Here is a 25,883-nt window from a genome sequence, read left to right as displayed (position 1 = left end):
GATGCAGAGGGAGAAAAGAAATAGCTTGCCCAGAAGCCCAGCAAATGCATGACAAAATCAGGCCTAGAGCCTGGGAGTGAACACAGTGTTCTGCCTGCTAGACTGTAACTGCTGCTTGTTTTTTCTTCACATGTCCGAAACTCAGCTATTCTGGGTCTGCTCGTTCTCAGTTTCATTGAGCAGGTCAGGACAGGAAATGGGATTAAACGCAGTACTGCAGAGAATGGAGCAACCTCAGAGCATGTCTTTTAATTAAGGGCCTTTTCTTCCTGCATCTGGGATGCAGGCCCAGATTGGGATTCCTATCTGCAGGGAAATGAGACACTATTAAGGCTCCAGTTTATCTTGTTTTCTCCCAGTGAGATGCTATTGATTTGCTCTGTGAAGGGACATAACGCTGATTAAACTGTTTATTGACAGGCCCAGGAGGCTGATGTGCTCAGCCATGTGCTCTCCAGAGCCATGCTCTCTCTGCACCCTCAGAACTGTCACAGCCTCAGGGTCTGAGACTCTTCCTCCTGCTCTGCTTCTCCTTTCTGCTGACAAAGCTTTATTGGGGTTTATCCTGCAAGCAATGGCTGCTTCGTCCTGCAGGCAGAGGAAGCAGACTGCAGCTTTCCCCCTCAGACACCGCAGAGCCCCTATGGCCCAGCCATGTACCCCCAGCAGAGCAGGGTGCAAGAGCCTGTCCACCCGCACAGGACCGACCCTCGTCCCAGAGCACGATCCTGCACTGCGCAGGGGCAGTGCGTGCCTGGGGCAGAGCCAGCAGACCTGTTCCCCAGCATGCTCCCCACTCAGTGCATGTAAGCCACGCTGCAGCCACTGGGCTGAAACTCTTTCCAGAGCTTCCTCCCACCCACACACATCTGCCCAGCACCTGGCCTTGCTGCTCAGCCTGGGTGCTCGGAAAGTTGCCCTCCTGCAGCAAATGCAAATCCAGATGGCTGAATTACAGGAGATGCGGTACAGCAGCCAACAGGTTTTGCTGTGGAAATTCAGGCCAGCAGCAGAGGGAATTGCTTAGCTGGGTGGGATGGTTTCGTGGGGCACAGCATTAGTCTGATCTGTGTAGCTGTGGGTGCTCCTGGTAGGGGGACAGTAACCTGAGCTTGTTGCATTTGACCTGCTCCGGCCCGCATAGCTATGCAAGGCTGTGACACGGCTCTACTGAGCGAGGTTCAGCAGAACCCACCTGGCTCTTCCCAGCACAGCGAGGTCCTAAAGCAGCAGCCGCTGCTGTCCTGTGCAGGGCAGCGAGTGAGGCAGGCAGCACAGTCCCCGTGTGTACTGCAGCCCCAGCGCATCCATCCAAGGGGCTTTTCTGGGTGCCAAGTGCTTTTATGGAGCCGGGTGGAGGGACCGCTGCCTGTTCCTGGGCACTGTAGCTGTCCCTGGGCAAGGCTGCAGGCGCCTGTGATCTGTGCAGGCTCCATGGGAATGTCTTTGCCAGGGATGGCTGGATACCAGGGGTCAGAGCACAGAGAGCAGATGCTTTCCAACAGGAGGTGAATTCCCAAATCACTCCAAAGCATCCAAGCAGCACCTGGGAGATGCTCAGACTTACAGGGGCAGGTAGCTGTTGCCATGGGAGCAACCTCTAGCAGGGCTGTCCTTCCTAGGCGGCAACACTGACGCGTCCTCCCTCCACGCGAACAGGCAGAAGCAGGTGGGGGGGTGTCCTTAGGGTGATGAGCAGCACCTGTGCCTTGGGGAGCCTGTCTGAGCCTGCAGGCGGCCTGGGGCAGGTGCGTGCTGTGCTCAGCTACCAGGCTGGGCAGCCCCAGCCACCGAGGAGAGCTGGGCTGGTTCGGCTGTTATTTGCATTTGGGTTTGGGCAGAAAGCGATGCCGTTGTCTGTCACGTGCTGTGTGTGTTGGGAACTGACCTCAGTGCCTTGCTCCTCCAGACTTGTGCTACGCTTGCTGTGCAGCTGTGGCTAACCAAGATGAGCCTGCCGACGAGGTGATGGGAACAGCCAGCACAAGGACGGTGAGTTCACTCTTGCCTCTGTAATTCCCCAGCCTCAGGGACTGCCGCACTGTGTCCCTGTGCTAACATGTCTGTTATTGCTTGGTATTTAGCACAAGAAAGATTGCTGAAAATGAGGTAGCTTCTAAAGGCTTAAAGTGCTGGTGGACCTTGGGGGCTTTTGTGCCTTTAAGTTTTTTCTCTGTTGCGTGGTGTCTTTCTGAGCCTGGTGCTCAGAGATCCTAGACGGTTCCTGGGTTGTGAGTTATACCATGTGCCGTACTTGCAACCACATGGCATGTCTCTGGGTAGGTTTGTGAGTCTGTTCACTGCTGCAAGTTTTCCGCCCTGCTCCTGTAATTTTCTATAGGAAAAAATACAGTCAGGACCCTGCAGTCTTTGCTTGCTAGTCCTTCATGCCCTGCTTCTGTTGCGTGTGTCGCTTGTTTGCAAGGGCAGCATCGTGGAGGGGGTGTTGTGTCAGTGGGTTACCTGCTGCGTTGCCAGCTGTGGCGCAACCCTCTCTGAGTTTGTCTGGGCGCTTGAAACAAAACTGACCAGCCAGTTAAATTGTTAGACAGGTTCTAGCCCACAACATGGAGCTGCCTAAAATCTCCTTCTGCTAAATTCCCAAATAAGCTCCCTTCTGGAACAAGCTTGCCATTTGGCACGTGCCTGTTCCTAAGCAAGTGCCGCCTCATTTTGACCTTCCCTGGGCCTTCTCCGCTGCCACAGCTGTCACCGAGACTGCATCTGTGAGCAAGACCCAGCTGGGGCTGCATCCAGGCAGCGCGGGCTCCGTCTGCACACGGCCGCAGAGCCGGCAGGGCAGCCGGCCCCGCTCAGCCCATGGAGCGTGCGCCCAGGAGCATGCCCTGCCACAGCACCGTGGCACGGGCCTCATGCCCCACTGGGGACCCGCCCCGTGGCTGCACTAACACAAGCTCTGGCAGGAATTTGGCCTCGATCACAACCCTTTTTGCTCCATGGGTCTGCCCTGGCCGCCCTTGCCCGTGACTCAGATCATTCCCGTAAATGCACGTTACCTCAGCTCCCTTGCTGCCTCCAGCAGCCGCTTGTGGGTGCGTGTCTGGCAGCCGGGCGATGCTGGGCATTCGCACAGATGCTGGCCGGTGCTGCAGAGCCCTGCTTGCTCCCCGCACTGCAGGAAGGTCAGGCACATGGTGGGCACCAGCAGCTGCAAAGCAAAGCTGGATTAAGACAAGAGTTCAAACCTTGTCCCTGGAGATGCAATGCGTCGTCAGTGCTAGCTCATTTCTGAAGGGCACATCCAATTCCAGCTCATCTCTCTTGGCAAAGGCAGATTTTTCTCTAAAAGAGATCCTCTTACACATAAGTTGTGTGTAATACAGGGGATAACTGCTCTGCTCATCACTTTGAAGGTTCAATTTCACATTAGGTTTAATGTCTGTTCTGGAGACTTATATATGTAATTCAGCCCAGCATTTAGAAAAATCCCCCACATCCTTGCTCAGATTTATTGTTGATACCATTTTGCCTGACACTGAATGGTGCAGGCGCATCTATTGAGCGGTGGACTGTGATTTGTGACTCGTCAAAGGGGACTGCAGGATGCAGAAATACATGTGCCCTATTCAATTAATAGCTAATAGCCCACTGAGAGTGTCCCTGGCAGCATGCTTGGCTTAGGGAAGGACTTGCTGAACAGAGTCAGGAGCTGTTCTGCAGAGCAGGACAGATCCTTTCTGAAAAATTTTTAATTAACTTAAAACAAATGCACAGGAAAGGACCAGCCATTAGCTGCCTTTGCTTCCTGAAACTCATCCCTGCTAATTAAGCAGTGTGTCAGCAAAAGTGACCTACAGATAACACAGCACCCAATTTGCATTTAAATTAAAAAACATATCTTTAAAATAAAGGTTTCATTAAGCCCCTTTTGTTTGTCTTCCCAGACATACACATTATCAAACCTTTCCTTGCTTTTTATTGACTGACTTTTGGACTGCCATCAGCTTTATTGGTTCAGGTAGTGGGGTTAGTCACCAGCCATCTCTGCCCTTGCCTGCCCTCAGACTGCTCAGGCATGAGCCAGACCCAGCGCAGAAACCACCAGCCATGAGCCCCGCAAGAGACAAGGCTCGCGGGCCAGACGTCTCTCGGGGATTGCACCCACCGCGGTGCACAGCCAGGGGCCGAAAATGCCCTTACGAGGAGCCTGGTCGCCAGGCAAAGCAGCCAGGCTGCAGCCAGGGCCCCAGGGCAGAGAAGCCCATCACCGCTCTCCGCTCGCGAGCCGAGACTGGCGTGCTTTCAAGGGCACAGCAGCATTGCGGTAGGCGGCACAGCTGACGGCTGGAGCCCAGACTCTTCGGAGCAAGGGGTGGAGTAAGTTTTCCTCAGAGCTTCTGCTGCTCAGCAATTTAATGAACTCTCTGGTAGTTAAAACCGTAGCTTCCTAATCAATGCTGTTTATCCTCAGGACAGTGTTTGATGCATGAAGTGCTCTTGAGGCTTATGATGTCCTTGTAAATGGAACTTTTTCTACCTGTTTTTTCTTCCCTCTGTTATCATTAAATACAGGAAGGAATAGTCGGCTCTAGCAGTTCAGGATTGCCTCTTGGTGCTCAGGCTGTGTGTCCTGTGGCTATGCCAGTGCTTTTGCAGAGAGATTTTCCTGAGCGACTCTATTTAGCTGAGCTCATTCACGCAGCATCCACCTTGCACAGAGCAAGGCAACCTTGCATGTCTGAGCAACTAAAAGCAATCGCCGGTGTCTGTGGCATCCCTGGCTGGCAGCTCTTAGCACCATAAAGTGAGTGGGGGAAGGAGTGTTCTCCGGTAAAATGACCAGCAATGAATCGCTGCTGTCACCGCGAAGGGAACAGGCTTAGCGGAGGAGAGAGGGCATTGCAGAAGAGATGGTGGAGAGAGGAAGGGAGCGAGGGGCAGCGCTGCTCCAGTCCAGGGTGCGTAGGCACTGAAGGAGCCGGTCTCCCCTGCGCACCCAGCCTGTGTCGGGGTCAGCCGATTCCCCGGGAGAGCCGGTCGGGAACACAGTGCAAATGAGCACCACTGTGGCACACTGCTGCTCCCGAAACACAACACTGGCCCGGCAAGTCCGGCTGCCCGAAGGTCCCCTGGCGTACCGCTGAAATATTCACGAGCAGGTTATGTAGCCGGTGTCACGGCCCCGCGGCAGCTTACGTTAAACGTGGCGCCGCGCAGTCAGAGGAAGCGGCGGCAGCCAGCGCGTGACAGCAGCGGATGCGTCCGTCCTACGGACCGGCATCTTCTCCACAGGGACACTGGCTCCTGAGGTGATACTATTTTTTCATGATTGTTTTTTCCATGTACCATCCTGCAGGCATCAGCACAGCAGGGCTGGGGAAAGGGGCGCCTCAGACAAGAAAGCGTGACATGGTGTTATTCCTGCTTAGCTTCCTGACACCTTTCCTGGTGAGGAGGTGTTTAGATATATAATATGTATCAGGGGTTTCATGCAGAACCTCCCAGTGTCTTGCTACCCAGCAGTCTCCATCTGCAATGCTGGTTTCTCCTGAAGTCCTTAGCAAGGCTCAAGCACTTGCTGCCTGATGGAGAGGGGGCCTTGCAAGGGGATCTGCTGAGCTACAATGATGGAAGCATTTGTAACACAGAAGCCTCTTACCAGGATTTCTGCATTTAAAGGAGGCTAATAGTATGCAAAAATGCTCCAGCAGTGCTGCTTTTCATAGGCAGGGCACTTCTCCAAGGGCTCAGAATCCTATTCCTCTGTGTTTTTTGTATTAATGTGGCTCATAAAATGCAGCCAATATTTAGAAAAGGGGATCTAGTCTTTACGGGGACCTCTCAGTTTCTCACCCTCATTTTTTAATTATAAGTGTAGAGGCACAATAGAATCTTAATGAGATCTTGTCCGGCCAGAGCCTCCTAGGGCTTTGTGTGGTTGACGCCTGCTAATCTGCATTCCCATGAAAAGCAGTAATGCCCTTTTTTTTTTTTTTTTTTCCCTTTCCTTCCTCTCTCTGATGAGCTGGGTGCCTTGACTGCACCCAATACATTTCTCCAGAGCAGTCGCATCAATGTAATTTGAACTTCTGTGAGCAAAATTGAATTAGTGAGCACGAGCTCAAATTAAGTATGGGGGAAATGCAAACATCCGTAAATCCAGTGACCTCGTTAAAAGGAAAGATTGCCCTGCCAGCCTAAGTTGGGCAGGTCTAATTGGTTTGAGCCAAGCAGCGCTGAGCTTTGGCATTATTAGCAGCGACGGCATCTGCTCCGGCCAAGGGCCGGGTGGAGAGGTCGCTCTCAAAGCTCTGCCGCCCAGTTGTGAGTAATTATCCGCGGCATTAGTGGAGGCTGGCTGCCCTTGCTGCGCCCGGGCAGGCTGCCGCGGGCTGGGCGCCGCGGGCTGGGCACCGCGGGCAGGGTTTCAGCCAGTCCCGGGAAATGGGACCCCCAGGGTCCCTCCTGCTCTGGCAGGTGGCGATACCTGGCCGCCGCGCTATAATCCTGCCCTCACTTTTGTCCGCCCTTCGCTCCTCCGCTGAAGCCTGACAGCTTTGATTTCTTTCCCTCGGTTAGAGAACATGAGGTTTTTGACAGCTGCCTTTGCCATTATTCTTCTGTTAATGCTGTTGTTGTTTTGTGTTACTGTCAAATCACATCTTATTAAAGCTCCTTCCCATCCCGTCAGCAGCAGATGAAGAGCAAATAGCTACGTAATCTCCCAGCTCTGTCTGGGGAAATTGCCTTTTATTATTGATAAGGAAGCACCGCTGTGGGAGGATGCGACTCCACCACGTGTCCAGGCTGGAGCAGGAGGGCAGCAGCCCTCGGGCTCCCCTCTGGGGCCATGGGAGCTGACAGGGTGATCCCTGTGGAGTCCCGCTCTCCGGAGGCGCCTCTCCTGTGGGAGTTGCCTGCTGCGGGAATGGGCTGTTTCAGAGGCGATGCGTGACCTGGGGCATGCTGGGTCCTGGCTGCTCCGCTGGCTCCGATCCCATGTTTCCACGCGTCCGAGGGCAGCGGTGTATTTGCTGCCAGCATCCATGCTTGCTTGCTGCTACAGGATCTGTCGCTCCCATAGCAAATATGTAAAGCAGCACCTATAAGCGTGTGTCAATTTTGGCTCAAACAGGAGCCATGGGCAAACCGGACAGGAGGGTGGGAAGATCTGCTGTTCCGACTCATTTCACCAGAGGGGTTTTACTCATGGAAGTGGCCATGTGTCTGCTCCATGTAACCCCCTTTGGTCCCAACATGAAGTCTGGGGAGAGGAAATCTAGGTCATCTGAAAAATGCTCTTCTCCAAACATTAAATATTTAGCTGTGTTTACAGCATGTTCCAGCTCCAGGCTGCATAGGCAGGCTAGAAGTGCCGGGAAAAAGTGTGCACACATATGCACGCACTTGTATGTGTGCATGTCCGTGCATTAACGCCGAGGTAGTACAGGGAGAGCGAAGGGCCCCTCAGTAATTTTTGAGGCAGGCAGGGGGATGCAGCCCGGGGGAAGGGACAGCATCGTGGGCAGGGCCAGCGACTGGGCAGTGTCTCCTCTCGTTGCACGCCAAGTGAGGACAGAGAGAGCGGAGGGAGGAAATTTCGTAAAGTCTTCCCATGCATCTCCTCTAACTGGCTTGGTTGCTTTATATTGCCCCAATGCAGACCACAAATCTCTGACGTTATTTCAGCCCCAGCAGCGGGAGAACTGGAGGCGGCAGAGGGGCCGGCATGCAGGGACGGTGGTGCTGGCGCGGGAAGGAGGGGAGCGTGCAAGGACAGTGGGACGGCGCCAGGAAGGGCCAGGCAGGGAGAGGACACTGGTCCTCCAAGTGGCGACGTCCCATTCACAGGGTGGATTTTGATCTGTCGATGAGCTCCGGTTACGTTTCGCTCTTTGTGAACAGTTGCACCTTTGCAAAGCGGCTGACACTTCCCACGACTTGCTAAAAATTCCTTGGCACCCGAGTGGTTCCTCCAGCTTCGTTCTGCTGGAGGGAGCTGTTTCTACCAGCTGGTACAAAGAAAAGATGCTTCTCAGTTGCTGAAGTGCCAGCAGGCCAGAGGAGCTGGGCAAATCCAGCTCCGATCAGCAGATGTGGGTAACTTGGAGAGCCAGGGCATGGGGCAGGCTGTGTGCCATGGGCAGGAGATAATGCAGGGAGGCAGGCTTTGCAGGGAGCACCTGCATCTTCCCATGCGGGTTTCATACCCTCCCTTGTTGGACAATTGTGTGGCTAACGCTCATCCGTTCCCTTGCAGCACAAGCAGTACAGTGGCGTTGCAAGCTGCTCTCCTGCTCTGCTGATGCTGCAGTGCAGGAAAGGCCTCCGCTTCTCTTGGGCTCACCATGCAAGTACCCGAAAGGGCTGGGATCTGACTGTAAGATCTGGGATCTTGGCTGGCATTGAACAGACTGTGGTGCTACGGAGGTCATTCCCTTGGTCTAGGCCTCCTTGCGCTCGACTTGTCTGCTTAAATTGCAGGTTTGGTGGGGCTGTGGCTGGGACTTCATCAGCTTGGTATGTTGCCCGGGGCCGTGGTATCGGCTCTGCCAGGCAGTGCTAGCGACACGGGGAGCCCGAACCTTGTGTCCAAATTTTGCACCCGCCTTTGCTCCCACGGCAGTGCCTGCAGGCCCTTTGCATCATGCTGCTTTCACAGTACCTGAGGGCTGTGCCATGGGTGGATGTGCAACTTGTTCCTGAGTTAGGAAAATCACTCTGAAACTGTAAACCTCATATCTGAGCCTTCCCATGTCTTTTACTAGGTGTCTTCATACAAACAAGTATTTAAATGTGCCCTAAAAATCCAACCTGTAAGACTGAGTGAGAGATGCTGTGAAGTCTGCAGATGTGTTCAATTTTATCCCCATTTTCATAGGACTCTTTTGTTAACGGTGAAATGGACGGTGCATTGCAAAGCCGTGCCCCTGCACCGATGACTTGCAGGCGTTTCCGCAGCACTTGCCATGAGCAGGGGAGCGTCCCACTGGGACGGTGCCGTGGGCTGACAGCAAGCCCCCTCCCCGGGTCTCTGGTTCCTCCCAGCGGTCCCGCTCCCAGGCCCTGCCAGGTGGGTTCAACTGCATCGAGGGTAGGTGACCAATGTGGGCAGGACAGTGTGCCCCAGCCCTGGCTGGGGCTCAGCCCCCAGCAGCGTTTGGTGTCGGATGGGGCAGGAATCTGCATATTCAGCACAGGCCCAGTGCAACACTCTGTGCTTCTTGCAAGGCATTGTAACAAGCAGAGCCTTTTTGGTGATAAATCTTGTTTTTAAATTAGTTGCATGACAGGCTGGTAAATAATGCATCTTGTAAATGAAAACGGCGTTCAAATCAGGGCTGGAGTGAGCAGCCTGCACTGCAGGTACAGCTAGTTCTGTGCAGCAGGGAGAGCAAGTGGCAGCGGCATCTGGAAGCAGATTGCCTCCTGAGCTGCTTTTCAAATTGCTTTTTAAAATTTTTAGTTCCCACAACATATTCCATGAGCTTCTCCCGTAAGCATAAATCAGGGAGTGGCTTTGATGGGAACATAACGATTTTATATGTATGAACTCAGAAAGCAGTAGAGAAAGCATGAGGCTCCGGAGGTTTTGGGGCTTGAAGGGAGCCAGGTCTCTCCCTCCTTTCCAGAAGCATTCCCAGCCGTGTCGGAGCCATCCTGGTATGCGCCTTGCTTCAGACCCCAGCCGGCTGCCTCTCCTAGCCCCTTACACTGAGATTCAAATACAGCAGATTGTTAATTACCATTAAAAGTCCCAGGAGCTGCACAGCACAACATGCTGCCTGCCTGCAGTGGAACAGATGGTGCTGCAGCTCCTGAAGCACTAGGATGCAGGTGGTTTTGCACTGAATAAAGCCCCTAGCCCTAAGTTTTCTCTTGGGGAAACTCAGCCCTAAACAGGACATGCTAGGGAGATCTGTCTTGCATGCGGGAGATTTCGCATCTCTGCAGCCCTGGCAGAGCTGGGTGCAGCTGTGAATCTCGCCCTGCTTCATCTGAAGGGCAAGAGCATCGCCTCACCTTGGCTGCTCAGCCTAAAAATTCACATAAAGTGCGTGTGCAAAGGGCCATCACAGGGGCTGTTTGCAGCACGTCTCTGTCACGTGTTGTGTCGGTCATACCAAGCTCTGAAGCTGTGCTATTTGGTTTCCAGAGCCCCAGCAGATGACCCTGCTCACTTTGTACGTACACACAGCCACAGAGCAAAGGATTTAAGTCAGAAAAATGGCTTAGACTCCAGTGCAGCTGGATTGCTGCCATCAGGACCAATTTTCTAATGTCTGCAAGAGAATAAGCTCAGGGCAAATCCTAGTTTGCTTTGTGAATCCTGCCACCACCACATGTACCTGGGGCCCTCTGCTCCTCGGTGGGATGACCCCACGGCAGTCGTGACCTTCAAGGGGCTGTACCTTAGCACACACCCCATTCACAGGGCTGGGGCATTGGGCTGGGACACGGTTGTTTGGCGGCAAATTTGTGCAAAGCTTTGGAGGAACTTCATCTTTCCAGGAAAATGGGTAATGTAGGGTTTCTGCCCATCTGCAGAGCTGCTGTCCACCTTGGAGCAGGCTGCAATGAGGAGAGTTTGTGATGAATTATGTGCTGCTATCAGAAGCAATTACTGGTCAGCAAAGTGCTGTGAGCTAGTGCTGAGAAGCCAGCTGGATAGACACGAAAATAGTATGTTAGACTCCTTGGATACTGCTAAATGGGTAGAGAAGAGTGAAGAGCTAATTAAAAATCTGGCAGGTTTCCAGGAATAAACAAAATGGGATAGTCAGGGTACTTGTGTATTATTGTTAGAAGACGAGTTTTTCACTTTGGGGTTTGAGATGAAGCACTTGCAGCAGCTCAACATTCTCCAGGCCTGGCTCCCTGACTCGGTGAGCAATACCTCTTCGTGCCAGGTGCCCTTCTCCCACGGGCCGGCCGGCGGATGCACACATTTTTTTCCATTCAGCCTCCTGCCTCTGTGCTCCTCCTGGAGATCAGAGCTGCGACCTTCGCACTGTGGCTGACAGAGGCCGCTGCATCTCATTCGCTCCATTTTGGGAGATTGGGATCAGCCGCTACAGATATGTCTGTCTTAAACTTAAAAATAGAAGCCAATTCCACAAATATCCTGCAGTCCTGTGTGTGCTCCCTGGCTGGGAAGGCGACATGTAAGCTGTTTGCTGGTGTTTGCCTTCGTGCTAAATTGCAAAACGGCCCCCGCTAGCTCCTGCCGTGCTGCGCCTGGGTCTGTGCGAGGGCAGTGCTCAGGGGCAGGGGAGGGCTGGAGGGGCAGCGTTCAGTAACCCTGAGCACCGCAGTGAGCACTGCAAACTTACGCTCCGGGACGCGCATCGCATAGAAAGGGTTGGTCACTACTGCTCCTCTCTTGGTTTTCCTGCTGCAGCCTGAGCGGGGCTTTCATGGCAGGTTGTTTCATCAGTGCTGCGGATGCAGGACAGTTTGTGCGATGAGGGGAAGGACATGGAAGTTGCTACAGGGAGAGCTGGCTTTGAATCGCTGAAGCGGTGACAAGGTTCATGCTCATGCCTGGAACAGCATGCTTCTTCCCCAGCCATATCTGCGCATGCCAGAGTAGGATCCTGCGGACACAAGTCGGTTTGAGCTGGCCTTGCAGTGTGAGGCTTTCCGGGTTGCAGCGATGGTGTGAGTAACGTCGCTGCGCTGCGTGCATGCGTGCCGGTGCTCTGCTGGACAGGGCTGTTGATTACACCGGGCGCTGCTGTAACTGCAGCAGCACAGCCTGTCCCGCGTGCGTTCGCTGGCTCAGCTGCAACTCCCTGCAGCTGCCGTGGACAAAGCTGAGGGACTGTGGCCTCTCTGTGCCGCTATTTCAAGTATTTTTCATCCAGATGCTTTACAGAGCAGCCATATATGAAGAAGGGGCAGCATGTAGCCAAGCCACTTGTGCCTAGCAGCAATATGTGCTCCCAGTGCCTTGGCCAGAGAGCAGTGTGCCCGGGCAGCCTATGCCCAAAGGTTGGTATCAAAAAACCTTCCCCCTTGCAGATTCCCAGGCAGCTGCTGGTGTCCTGCAGTTTTGCCCAAGTTTGACAATCAGCCCCTTGCCCAAGGATACAGAGGCAGATTTTTTAGCAATGCCAGCGACTGCCTTGTGCTGGTGGATCTGGCCCATCCGTGGGAGAGGCCGGGCAGCCGACATGCGGGACAGGGCTACTTGGCCATGGACGGAGGAGGAGGACAAGCAGTGCCGAATCTCGGCAGCGCCCATCCCGCTGCCACTGCTGGTTCAGTTTAAAGTCCGAAGCCAATTTCCCACAAAGGTAATTTTCTGCTTCTCTGACTCAATTCCATTCATCTTTTAGAGGGTAATTAGTATCACTTCAGTGTTCTTTTATGCCTAACTAATTGCACCTTGCTTCAGGAGTGAAAGTTAATGCCTCTCCATTTAGGTTAGCGCAGCAATATCTAATTAGGGACTAGGTCAGGCAGAAATGTGTACCAGGAGTACCGCTGTCTTCCTTGCTGGCTTAGGACTTTCTGTTTGCACCAGTGGAAACCTTTTCCATTTTATGTTTGAGCTGCTTCTGGATGCTTCAGCTGCGTAGTAATGAGTCTGCAGCACTAATGCCGGCTGTACAGTGCCGCATGCAGCAGGCTCTGCGTCTCCGAGAGGGGCTAGAAGAGAGAGGATTACACTTCAACTTTCGTGGAGGCTGAAAGGTCTTGGCAGGCTGAGTCTGCCTGCGCTCAAGTGCCTCTAGGCAGCAGCAAGAGATGGGTTTCAAGGACACATGGTAGCTGCACAGTTTTTAGAGCAAAACAAAAATAGTGTACTAAATGTACCACCTGCATTTCCATCCATGCAGGACACTCACCAGGGTTGTTGGCCTGCCGTGCCTCAGGAAGGGCTGAATCCCGACTTCAGGACTGTTTTATTCCCGTGGGAGAAGCACAAGTGGCCGAACGCCGGCTGCCGGGCGGTGCTGGTCCTCTTGTAGGACATGCCACCACTGCACAGGGATGCGTGCTTGTCGGCTGTGCCACAGCAAGAGATTTACGTAATGTATGTTCTTTCCTTTTAAAAAGTCAATAGTGTCTCTGTCCGTGCTGACATAATTCCCAGCACGTCAGGACGCCCTGCGCGAGCCGGGAGGCTGCAGTCAGAGAGACCTGGGCGAGCAGCCGCACGCTCCCCTCGGCGCTGGGTGTGCACGCCGCGCGGACGGCAGCGTGGGCGAAGGCCCCCCGAGCCCTGCTGCCCGGAGGGGTTCCCCTCCAACGCGAGGAGCGGCCCGGGCTGTGCACGGGGCACCCGGGCGGTAGCTGGTCGTGTCCGTCGCACCTCAGTGCTCCTCTCCCTGCAGCGGCCGGGAAGGCTTGTGCTCACAAGCACTGTGCACACCCACCCCGTTAAGAGAAACGCGCCGCGCGCCTCTCGAGCAAACATCCCGAGCGTGGATTCTCTTTCTGTAATAATTACTCGTCTGACTAAATGGCTCTTGGAGGCAGCAGTCTGTCAGCAGACCTCACGTGAGTGAGGTAGATTCATCTCCCGGCTGCTGTCGCCTCTCCTCCGTCCTCTCCCAGGAGGTCATGGGCCCCTGGGTACTCCCTGGAAATGGTGCTGACTCCTCTGGGGTGAAACACGTGATTTTAGTTGGGGCAGGAGCACTTGGCAAGGCGGCAGTGCTTGCTGAAAACCTGTCGGTGCTGTGGTGTTTTCTGTCCGTTCGGCGAGGGCTGCAGGACAGCGGCGGCTGCAGAGCCGGCCCTGGACGCGGGGCAGCTTGTATGCAGAGCACGTCCAGTAATCAGGTTTATCGACGCTTCTGGACCTCTGCTTTTAATAGCTGATTGGCACTGACTGTGGTATCCAATAACCTTTCAAATTGCGCAGGAAGGTGCATTAACTGCAGAGTGAGCAAAGGGAGCAGTGGTTATGAGCTGTTTCAGTAGCTCCGGGGAGTAACGAAGGAAGCTCGGAGGAAAAACTCCCTGTCTGAAATGCACCTTGTCTCCAGCAAGCAAAGCCCCTGCGAATGGATGATTTTCCCTAGTGGCTGTGACCTAAAATAGCCAGGGCCTCTGAATCGCTTGAAGCAGTCCCCCAGCAGGATCGCTTGGTCTGCGGGCGCTGAGCCCTCGCGGCCCTGGGCAAGCTGCATCGGCCAGGCCGCAGGAGCTCTGCGAGCTGGGTGCCGACCCGAGCCGAGCCACTGCGGCGCAGCACCCGGGGCACGCGGACGCACCACGCGGGCAGTGCCGGCCCTGCGGGGATGCTCCTTGCAGAGCGCTGCAGCACTGAGAGCGCAGCGCAGGCAGAAGCAGTGCCGTAGCCCTCGGGGGACCAGTGCGTCCCCGGGGTGCCTTTCCCGAGCACTGCCCAGCGCCGTGCATGCGTGCTCAGCCATCAGTCGGCAGCGTTGTTTTTCAGCCTGCAGATGGTGCCTTACAAATGCCAAACATGATGCATGTTTGGAGGCCTCATTTAAACAGCTGTTGATCAGGCATCAGTGACTTTGATAGTGTCAAGGACTATAGAAAGTAAATACTTCTAGTATAAATCTTGTCTCCTTTAAAGTAGGTTATATTTTCAAAGCGCTTTAGTTCTTAGGAATTTAATATTGCGATGTCAATTGTAAGACAAGTAATTGGATGGGGAGAAGGTTGTTACTGGAACCTGAGATTAAAGGCAGGATTTGAAATGGTGTGTTGTGTGCGGGTGGGTTTTTTTGTTGTTCAGTGCAGATAGGACTCTGGAGGTTTCACGGGCAGCAATTCTGTTTGAAGTCGCTTCGGCTGCTCCACAAGGTCGTGTGCATGTGTGGGGTGTCCTGCAGCAGCTTGAACGCGAGATTACACAGAACCAAAGGTAGCAAGAGAATGCTTCCCCCCCCCCCCCAAAAGCAGCCACACATCATGCAAAACGCTTGCATGATGCTTTTCAAACGCTGCCTCCCCAGCAGCCCCCCAAGGGCTGCTGCCCTCTTTGGGCTGCAGCGGGTCAGTTTTGGTGGTGAGGGCTTGGTGGAGTCTGGGGGCACCAGAGAAGCCCCCGGTCCATGCTTGATCCTTGCCATGAGTGGGTTGCTTTAATCCCATAGAGCAGTTTACACTGTTGTTTATTAAAAGCGCTTTGCGCCCACGCCGGGAGACCTGACCTGCTCCGAGGGAAACCTCTTCCCCCCTCGCCTCCTGCCCCCGTTCCTGCCCAGCGATGGGGTTTCCAGCATCCCACCAACGATGTTTTCTGCGTCTGCCCCTTTTCAGCTCATAAGCTGCGCTCGTGTAAGCTGGCATTAGATTTTTGAGCTGAGTAGGAACAGGCTGAAATCCAGCTTTCCCTGCCAGCTGCCTGCCAGGCTGATCCGTCGCGAGCCAGAGGCCCTTTCTCCTCCCAGGCGGCAAGATCGCTGCGGGGCTGGAGCGCCAGGCGCTCCGAGGGGCACAGCTGGGCTGGAAGCACCTCGTCTGCCCAGCTGGGGGACTTGCGTGATGAAGAGCTTCACCATTTTGCTCTCTCCCCAAGCGCATGTTTGTGTATGGACATCTGCTCCGTAGGCTTACGCACGTGAGCGCTCGCAGTGAGCTCTCTGGGACTATTTATTCAGGCATATTTAAGCAGTGTCTAAAAGCTAACAACTCTTGCAGGTAATTACCAGGTGCTGGGTTTAAAGGCACCACGTGCGTCTCAGCGACGTTGCTTTGGCAAGAGCAGCGTTTTCCTCTGGCCATCTGGATGTGCCTCTTGCTCGCCGGGCTGGGACCACATCCCAGAGACACGCCAGCTGTGCTGACGAGGGAAAGCACTTCTTTCTCCTCAAACCGTGGAGTAAGCAAACTACGACAAGCACCCCGTGGTCTTCTAATGCCCCTTTGCCTATTCTAGCTGCCAGCTAAGGACAAAATTTGCTTGGTTTAATGACAAAAGTTTTATATTTCTAGTCCTAACCTTTCTATAACAGCAGCAACTGCCAGACAGGTGAGCTGGTCGGCCATGCCTAATGCAGAATGATAGCAGATCGTCTTTTCCATCTTAATTTGCCCACGACCTAGAGCATTAGCGAAGAGGATCTGTTATCCTGCCAGCGCACTAATGACGCCGGCAAGAGCGCAGCTCCCAAGGGAAGCAGTGGTATTTACTAACCTTTCCTTGGTTCGCTTTACATAATAGCACATTCCTCCAAACGTCCTCAGCATGACTGGCTACTCTTCTTTTTTGTTCATTCTGTGTATTTTACTCTTTAAATTTCAAGAGTATCACACAGTAAGAAAAGGTGGTGGATTCCTGTTGTCGCTTATCTTGCATCTCCCTTTGGAGTCTATTTTTAGATGCACTGTCAGTTTAGGAATTCAAAGCGAGACAGTTTTCTCTTTCAAGGTCTCTAAGGATTTACTGTATCCATATGTCTAGATAGAAAAGAAAAACAATCTGAACTCTGAGGGAAAATTGTAATACTCTCTGCCCTTCTGCTTTCACAATAAACTGATTTTCTTCAAAACACTTTGCAGAGCTGTGAGCAAAGGATAGAGCCCATTTTTGGGGAGCAAGCATGTGTCTGGGCTACGCAGGTTAATGCACAGCTGGAGAGCAAAGACTGTCATGCATGCAGAAACCTGAAAGGAAATAAGACTGAGTCCTGATCTATTTTTGTTTTATGCAGTGCAGAATCTGTTCCCACAGCACTACAGGTTGTAGCAGGAGACCAGTCGTTTCCCCTGCCCAGAGCGCGCTGCGATGCCCGGTTCGCAGCCAAGGGATTTTTCCCGGAGAACCAAAGGCTGCATTAGCTCCGCGGTCCTGCCCGGGCGTCTCCCACGCACGGTGCTGTGTTGATGCAAGCTAGAAGCTCCTTCTGCCGATACACGTCAAATATTCTTGTCTGTGCTGTGATTTTGCCGTTCTTGCAGCTGTTCCTGGGGCCGCCGGGGCTGCCTGGCTTTTTCCAAAGGCTGTTTCTCAGCCTGCGGCACAGGAAGCCAGTGCTTGCTGCCAGCAGTCACATGCAAAGCTCGGGTGTTTTCCTGCACTGCTGTTGAGGCATCTCGGTGTCCCGGGACACGGAGGACAGAGCGGACGCACAGCCGAGGGAGCTCGGACGCAGGAGGTGCTTGGACTGTCGCTGCTGGGACTTTCCTCATCGGCCGGGTACTATTCCCTAAGTGAGCCCAGTCCCATTGCTCCAAGGGCCATGCGGCATCCAGCAATAGCCCAAAGTGGGTGATTACTCTCTGTGCTCTCAGAGATAAGAAGAAGCCGGTGAGAGGCACACAGCTGCGACTTAGGCTGAAGCCATTTACGGGCCGAAGTTAAAAGAGTGTGAAGAAAGATAAGGAGCGAAAATGAGAATAAAATGAAGGTAGCAGAAGCGGCACAGACGAATAATCAAGGGAAATTCATTGCTTTGCCAGGCACAGGCAATGGGAGCCCCAAAAGCTGCACCGCAATTGCTGGTCCTGAACCAGAGCAAATGGAAATTAATTCTCCGTCCCCACGTGTCTTTGCAGAAGGGAGCTGCTACATGTCCCCTGCGAAGGAGACGGAGGGACCCTGCGTGCGTCCGTCCTCCAGTCGGAAACGGCAGGGCCCAGGGACCAAAGTCAGGCAGGTAAGAGCTGGCGGCCGGGGGCATGTGGCTCCTGCAGCCGCCCCAGAGCAGCTCCCTCCCGGGGACACGGCGTGGTGGCCCGGGAACCGGCGCCTTCCCTGCTCTCCCCCCTCCACAAGCAGCCATTCCTCTCTCTGCACGGCGATATCCCTCGGCTTTGCCCCTGTGGGGCAGATGCTGTGTGCAAGGGGGTGTTTGCACCTGTGGGGCAGATGCTGCAGCTGCGTGCAAGGGGGTGTTGAGGGTGTTTGGTCGAGTTTTTCCAAGCTGCGGCAGTGACTTCCTGCGACTGGCGTGTGCACGCGCATTCCTCAGCCAGGCACTGCTCTTCCCTCCATCAGCAGCAATCGATGCATTAATTACCCCAACAGCCCAGTCGAAGTGCTAGCAGGTGCAGCTATTGTCATTATAAGTTGCCATTTACGTATGTTTTTATTTCTACAGCTTCTTGCCATTAAAAGCCTGTAATTAAGATAATTAGAACAAAGACATTTGCCTTGTAATCAGCATACATTTCAATAAGATATTTTAATTTACATGCAAAAGTTGTTAACTTATTATTTAAATAATGTTATATATATTGACAGTATGCTAGCAGTGCCAGGGAAGCATTTATAGATCCCATTCATTTAGGATATTTATGGTATTCATTTCTGGTTTTTTAATCCCTTTCCACTTGATGATGACACATGAAACCTCCAGGAAATGGCAGAGTAGATCTTGAATACCCGATCCTGGGATAAGGCGGGACGTCCTGCTCCAAGGGACAGGCGCAGTGGTGGGGAGCAAGCCGTGCCGCGGCCAAGCGCGGCGTTTGGAGCGGCTGGAGGTGCTCTTGCAGGGGCTGTGGGAAGATTCGTTACGGAGCTGCAGCGCAGCCAGGGCACATGGAGACACCCTATAGCATCCCGGGGGGCCTCAAATCTCTCCAAAATGCTGGCGATAGAGATGCTGGCTTTGGAAATTGATTTCTCGCTTTCCCCGTGTCAGAGGCTATTCAAAACAGCTGCTGTCAGCACCTGAAAGCTAATTTGTGCCGGCGCTTTTGCGACGTGGAGACGGAGGTGGAAGGGGGCTGTCTGGCCATCCTGCCTTGCGCTGCTGCCGGAACCGGAGCTGGAGCCAGAGCGTTTCTGCCGCCCACAGCCCCTCCTGGGGCGCCAGCTGCCAGCACCCCTCTGCGGTCCCTGTCCGGCTCCAGGGACCTCCCCGGGATCGGCCCGACTCCGGCTCCACAGCTGTTCATCCTGGAGAGCATCTTTGGGAAGGGTTTTTGCGGGGACATTGTCCCTGCAAAGCTGTCACACGTGTTGTCACCTTAGCAGAGGGCACGCGGAGCTGTTTGCCCGGGAGGCGATTGCAGCCGGTTCCCGGCCGTGCGATGGGATGCAGCGCGATGGCTGGTCGCGGACGTCCTTGTGCCGCTGCCGGGGTCCGAGTGTCCGTTCCTATTCACCTGACAGTGAGTACGCCGACCCTTGAGGGCTCTTTGCAGCTAGCAGCCCTTTATTTCCCAGGTTTAAAAATAGTTGCAGGCATTATAAACATCCTTGCAGAGAACATGACTTAAAACTTGTTTTCATCCTGTCTGTGCAACTCGTGAGAATGAACGCTCTTATCTCTTTTTCTATGTGTGGTTTACTGTGCGGTGAAGGAGAGGAATAGGAACGGCATGGCACGCCGGCTTCTTGCAAGGAAATGATCTATTTATTTACTTCTGCTTCTGCGATGGTCCAAGTTCTTTGGGGGCTTCGCGATGAAGAATTAGCTCAGCAGTCACCAGAGAGTAGCTTGGAGCTGGTTGCCTACCAGGCAAGTGTGCAAAAAATCTGCTTACAGAGGAAAGATCTTGGCTTTTTCTCAAAAGCCCTTTCCAAATCCAAGGTCTTTCTGACAGTCTCCACATTAATAAGCACTTGCACATTAGCAGTTGTGAAGTTTTTATCTGCTGCTCAAACGGCATGAATTATGCAGCAGGGAAGTACGTGAGTTAGCGGTGTGTAAATCGTTCAGAGCCGGCGGGGCTGGCTCGCGGCCGGTCCGCGGTGCAGTACGGTGGTGTGCCCGGAGCGCTCCTGCCGCAGTAAGTGCCAGCGGGTGGCTGCGAGGCGGTGCGTGGCCCCTCAGGTGCCCACTCCGCTCCTGCTCCCCTTCCCGGGGCCGGCGTCTGCGGCCCTGCCCTCCCCAGGAAGGGCACGGCAGCCCTCCGCAGCGGGGGCACCTACCACCGGTGCTGCCGGCCCTGCCACCGTGCCTGGTGCGGCTGCTCCCAGGCGTCACCGCCGCCAAAGGTGAACGAAATCCAGTGTCGCGCGACCTTGCTGTAATAAGGCATTTTCTGCATTGCTTCGGCTGCTCCCATTTCATCAGTGCACATGAAAGCTCTCGGTGGTTGCTCTAAGCCCGAGAGGAAGTTGCGTGCTGGAGAACTTGCCGGGGCACTGCACGGCGGTGTGTCCCTGCAGGCGCTCGCCCGCGTGCCTGAGCTACCAGCAGCACTGCACTGCGAACCTTATTTTTCTCAAGGCAGTTACTATTTAAGCTTTGTTTAAAGCTCTCCGCAGTAACCCGAATATTGCAGTGTAAAGGCTCATTATTTATTATTTGGAAGACAGTCCATTAAAAGTCCATTTGCAAATAAGATGTAGGAAGATCAGTTGCAGTGCAAAAGCCTTCTTGCTTAACAGATGGGACAGAGGCGTGGGGAGAGAGGACTTCTGCGCCCAGGCAGCGCGGGGACGGGGGCCTGGAGTGCTCTCACTGAGGTTCAGTGGCGTACAGCACTCTGCACCGCATCTGCCAAGCCCTGTTCACTGCTCACACCCACACCCTCCTCCTGCTTTATGCACCCAGTCAGTCCTGAAATATGTGGTTTTCTCTTCTTTTTTCACATACAGTCCCTAACCAACAGCCTGGCTACCACTGTGTAAGAGATTTTTTACGTGCATGCTGGATTTTTTTTCAGGGTCTGCGAAGGCCTGGGAATGGCTGAAATATTAATTGACTCATCGAATCTTCTGCTGCTATTATTAAAATGAATCTTCCTGAGAAATAATTCAGCAGTGGAAGAAAGGGTGAGAAAACAGTGCTTCTGTATAGCAGCCCTTGCTGCTGTCTCTTGGTTTGTGAGCTGAAGGAGAGAGTTATAAATGAGCAACAGGCAAACAGCTTTACATAGTTTTATTTTCCTCTAGTGTTACTATGATCTATGAGCCATTACGGACAGATTGTTCCAAAGCAGCTATAATAAATCGTAAACGATGGCACTTGGTCACAAGGCAGCAGCAGAGCAGAAGCTGCGACACCGGACGCCGGTGCGGTGCCCCCAAGCAGCCGGCACAGAGCGGTGCTTGTTCGGGGTGCAGGGGGACCCTCCCAGCTCCCGCGCCTGGGCATCCTTGTCCGTCCCGCAGCCGGACGCGTGTGCAGGCAGGGCCTGCAGTCGCAGCCCCTGCGCGGCAGCAAGCACGTGCCCCGGCTGGCCGAGGGGGGACCATCCCCGGTCACTGCCCAAACCCGCCGGGAGATGCTGCTTCCTGCTTGCTTCCCGCCCGGTCCTTCAGCAGCCCTGCTGAAGGACCGAGCAGCAGCGCCCGGCCGTCGGCACTTCCTCGGTAAGGGCGAGATCGGCGGCAGCAGGGCATTCGGGGCAGGACGGCTCCTTTGCACGGCCTCCACGGGACCCGCGTTTGCGCCCGCGTGCTCGCAGGGCCCTGCAGCGCCTGTGCAGCCCAGGCTGGGCGTCAGCTTCACAGAGCAGCAGGGGTCGACACCGGCCGCTCACCTCTCCTCACTCAGCGGCATTTCGCCCACAAACCGCCCCGCTGCTCCCTGGGCTGCTGCTACTCTGCCTCGGCATGCCATCTCCTAGCCAGGAGAAAAACAGCACCAGGTTTCTCCTCTGTGAGCCGGTCCTCTGAACCTGATTCATGGCACCAGGCAGCATTTGACATGAACTTGCAGTTAATTACATGTTCTTGCTAAAAATAATTGGGTAGCCTAAGTTCTGATCACTGTAATTGCATCCTAATGAATTTGTGTGTCAACTCGTTATGTGCAACTTTGGCTTCTACTGTAAATATCAAATTAAGCTCATCGCTCAGTCTGCAGGCACACGAAGCGCAGGGACTTTGCAGCACTCCGCAATGAGCAGACAAATCGCCGGCTGCTCCGGCTCACCGGCCACGCTCTCCGGTCAGGCGGCCCCGGGCTGGAGGGAGAGAGGCAGCAGGTCGGGCTCGGCGGGGCCCAGGGGCCCGGGCTGGACGCGCTCTGCGCCCTTCCCCAACGCTGAAAGCCACCGGCCGCTAGCAAAATGCTGCTGTGACCCTGCCGGCATGTGGGAGGTTTCCTGGACTGCCAGAGACCAAACACAGTGTTTACAAACCAGAAATTAAGCTAGAGAACAGAATTGGGTAATCCTATTGACTTACCTGAGCGTCGCATGCAAATAGCACTGTTCGTTATTAATTGTTTTTGTTTAAGGAGACCAGAGCCCTTGTCTGCAAAAAGAGAAGCTTCTGCAAAAGTTTCTGAAATGGTGCTGCATTCCCATAACAGCTCTTTACAGAACATTACTTATTGTCATTGTTTTTCATGTTCACCACCAAAATACCACCTACAGCTCTCCTACAAAGCCGTGCATGTTAGTTAACCTCATTAAATCCTAAAGGATTAGTCAGCTGTTCCTCAACCACAGAATTGTTAGGAAACATCTAAAGCTCAAAGTTACGTGGCTTGGAAAGTGATTTTCTAATACCCAAACTTCAAAGGAGTTCTGAAATCCTGCAGCATAAGGGAGATAGACTAACGTTAATCCACTGGAGTGCTGCTTAATGGCCTGTTTAATTTTTGTCTTGATAGGTCTTTAATAAGCAGCTAAGCACGAAGGCTGCCTCTGATGAGCCCCGGTCCGGTGTTGCCTCCACGCGCGCGTCCCCCTGGCCCCATGCATCCTCCGGGCAGCGCCGTCACTCGGGCCGGCCCTGGGGGCCAAAACGCCCCACGGCAGGTGCCGGGGTCCCGCCGGCGCGGCTTCTCCCGCCTGTGTCCCTGCACGTGCCTGTGGGTCGTGCACTCGTGTGCACGTGGGGCTTTCCATGATCCCCTATAGCCTCCACGGTAGCCCAGCCCTGCATCAAGCCTGGTGCACCGTCGTGCCCTTGGACACGTCCCTGCGGCCCGGCCCTCCGTGTGCCGCCTGCACGGGATCCCAGCACCAGCCAGGCTTTGCAGGGACGGCCCCAACTCGAATAAATAACGCTGTTAACTCTGCACTAATGAAGGGACTGAACACACGGCGTTTTGAGAGCACAAAGCACTGAAAGCTGCAAATTAATTAAGCTTCACGGCCCCCCTGTGAGATGCAAAGGTAATTGCCGTGTTCTGGTGCACGTGGGGAAACGGAGAAAGGGATCGGTTGTGGCCGTTGCGCCTCTGTAGCGTGGCAGCTGCGGCGCGATGGGCACGCCAGGCCCTGGGAAGGGGCTCCTGCCCGGCTCTTGGGGAGACCGGGACAAATTCCCAGCTCAGGAGAAGGGCCGGGATGGGGAGCTGCACCGCACCGGCCGCTGCAGCCGGCTCTGCCCCCGCCAGTGCCAGCCGCTCCGACGCTGCAGAGCAAATCCCAGGTTTTCCGGCCCTAAGCGTCAGAGGACGGCGGCGTAACAGAGACGGCAACCGCGGCGCTTGGCAATCTAGACTGAATAATGCATTCGACGGCGTGTTATCAGCTGAGAAATCTGTTAGTGGTGAAAACACACGAGCAGCAGCAAGAGGACGTGAGTGTGCAATCGGCTGAGGGCGTCCTGGAGGATACCCGCCTCGCTGCCGCTCGCGCGGCCTTGCTGGAAGCGGCGACGGCAGCATGCGGGCGAGCGCGGCGCCTGGGAGCCCGTCGGCTCGGGCAGGTGCTTCCCGCAGCAGCCCTGCAGCAGCCCGCCGGGGCACGCTTTCCGTCCTGCTGCTTTTGGTGAGTCCTCGAGGCGCTTCTGCCTGTCCTTCCTATAGCCGGTTTTATGCACCTACAGATGAAGGGCAGCATGTTCTGCAGAGCGTCAAAGACCACGGCAGCTCTCTAGCCTTATTTTTGGTAACAAATAGTGCCTAAAAGTCTTCTGCAGGCCATCTACCAACAGGTCACTCTCTTTTCCTCTTTTTTCTTAGTGAAGCTGATTTTAAAAGCCTGACGCTGAAAAATGGAGAACTGTGTAGTGCACCACGCTGTCCTTCACAGTGAGGTCAAGCCGAGCTGTGGAAGCTGAGAACTGATATGTGTAAAATAGAATTTGGAGTCCATCAACAAAGAAAGGAAAGTCCCTGCTTTCTGAAAGGGAAATCAGTTTTGACATCTTAATTATAAGTCAGAGGAAAGGTTGGTGCTGGAACAGTGATCTTCAAAGATTATTATTATATTGTCATTATTCATTAATGACTACAAAAGAAATGAGCTCTAAATGGTAATGGTAAATTATAATCACAGACCTATGAAGCTGCTATTATATCCCATATAACTATGCTATTATAACTTGATAACAAAAAACAGGAGTACTAATAAGGCTTTGGCCCACCATGCCATGTATTGCTAAATAAACACTGCCGGGGAAAAAAGAATCTAGAAAAATCTTGTTTCATTATGTTTCGAGCAGCGATTACTTTTAAAACTGAATTAAAATAGAACTTCATAATTACAGATGAGCTGCTTCTGGACCGTGAGCTAAACGCATCTGGCCAACTAAGCAGCTCCAGGGCCAGCAGACGTCTGGTCTCTTCTGCCTCCGCTATCTCTAGTCCCGCATGCTGCCTCCTTTTTAACTGAGGCGACTGCTTTCGCATGGCAGTTTGCCATGACCTAGCGGCAGTGATTCTGTCCGGCCAGCAGGACTCACCAGAGAGAGGAAAGGGTGAAAAGCAAAGCAAAACACACACCTTAGAGGCAGGGCTCTTCGAGGAAGGTGACATTGGCAAGTGACCTGTGAATCTGAGGCAACCTCTTAAATACACCAAAACCCATCACTTCTGTTCTGTGAATGGTGTTGCATGAATTGCGGTGTTATATGGCCCGTACACGAGAGTATCTGGGCATCTCACAACTCGAAGAGCATCTGTGACAGCATTGGAGCAAACCCAGGCCTGATTAGTCCTGCTTTATTCCTCCACACAAGCTCATCCATCACCTTAGTCTCAAGTCATTGCATTGTATCATTGAAATAATTGAAGAGGAGATGGAGAAACTTGATCTGAGAATTGAACAAGGTGCAATGGAAAGGTCACAACTTATTTCTTGGTTAATGGATCATCAGCCATTACATCTCACAGCAAGATTGCCACGGTGGCCGTGGAAAATAAGGAAAAATTTAATTTCTCAAGCTATCCTGGGGGTCCCTTTTCCACCATCTTATGTTCCTGCAATTTGCTGAGAAGCAAAACAGTCCAAAAATCTTTTTGTGGATCTCTTCTGTATCCTAAGTATATTTTTTGCCAAGTTCTTCAGCTGCAATAGGACCTGGATGGCCCCTCCCTTAAGGTGAAGTCTGTTCTGTCAGGCTGCTTATTTGATTTCTTGTACTGAAATGTAAATTAGCTTGAACTCACTGTAAGAAGCTTATTTCAATATGAGCTGTAATTACTGCTAGGGCTGTAAAAAATCTTTCTTTAAAAGTTTTATCAAAGTTATTTTGTGTTATTATTGCTTTCTGTGATGTGTCTGGATTTACCAAACAGCAAATAATTCTGCACTTATCTTGGTTCCTTTGATAATATTTTTTATGACAGATCTACTGAGACTCTACATTATTAACATTAAAAAAAGGAAGAATGGGGACAGTCTTTTCTAAATAAGTCTGTAAAAAACCTTGCATGCCATTGCTGCTGCTTAAATACTAATCATGGAAAGACAAGAAATGTATTAACCATATGGCTTTGTACTGATTAATATAGGGAGATATGAATTATGACGATGCCGGGAATAACCAGCACAGCCAGTGCTCTTCAGCGAGGCAAGGCTTGTTTCACCCTATTTTTTAGAAGTAAAGAAATGACAGTGTGTCGCAGCAGCTTAAGCAGCCTCTCCTCTTCCAACGGGAAGAGTGCGATGGGAGGGGGCCGGGCAGGGGGCACCTCACCGCCCACCGCTGGCTCAAGTCCAGCTGTGTTACTCTGGTGGAAGGAGTTTGTTCCTGGAAGACCGCAGCAGACTGTAATGCCGCCCTTAAACCCCTGTAGGGCTACCAGGGCCTGAAGCACGGAAGGCAAAGACGTATCCGGGTGGGCAACTGCTCTCAAGAAACGGTGTTTTGCTCCCGCAGCGGGTGAGGAAGGTAGACAGAGCGTTGG

The 25,883-nt window shown here is 53.4% G+C and overlaps 1 protein-coding gene across 13 annotated transcripts in view; it reads left to right on the top strand.

Annotated features, from left to right (window-relative positions):
- Nucleotides 1-25,464, top strand: part of LRIG2 (leucine rich repeats and immunoglobulin like domains 2) — a 54,876-nt gene extending 29,412 nt beyond the window's left edge. For 2 of the 13 annotated variants that reach the window (XR_003255406.1, XR_003255395.1), the window contains exons 21-23: nucleotides 1,910-1,992; nucleotides 17,449-17,549; nucleotides 18,252-25,464. The gene's annotated coding sequence lies outside the window, so the exon portion shown is untranslated. Of the gene's footprint in view, nucleotides 1-1,909; nucleotides 1,993-15,591; nucleotides 15,773-16,851; nucleotides 17,090-17,184; nucleotides 17,301-17,448; nucleotides 17,550-18,251 lie in introns of all 13 variants that reach the window. The other 11 variants (XR_003255397.1, XR_003255400.1, XR_003255396.1 and 8 more) reach the window with 11 other exon arrangements.
- The last annotated feature ends 419 nt before the right edge of the window (nucleotides 25,465-25,883 follow it).

The sequence above is a fragment of the Apteryx rowi genome, unplaced genomic scaffold (assembly GCF_003343035.1).
Source record: "Apteryx rowi isolate R43461 unplaced genomic scaffold, aptRow1 scaffold_45, whole genome shotgun sequence".
Taxonomy (NCBI): domain Eukaryota; kingdom Metazoa; phylum Chordata; class Aves; order Apterygiformes; family Apterygidae; genus Apteryx; species Apteryx rowi.
Note: the sequence above shows the minus strand (reverse complement) of the source record. Positions and strands in the feature narration are given on the sequence as shown.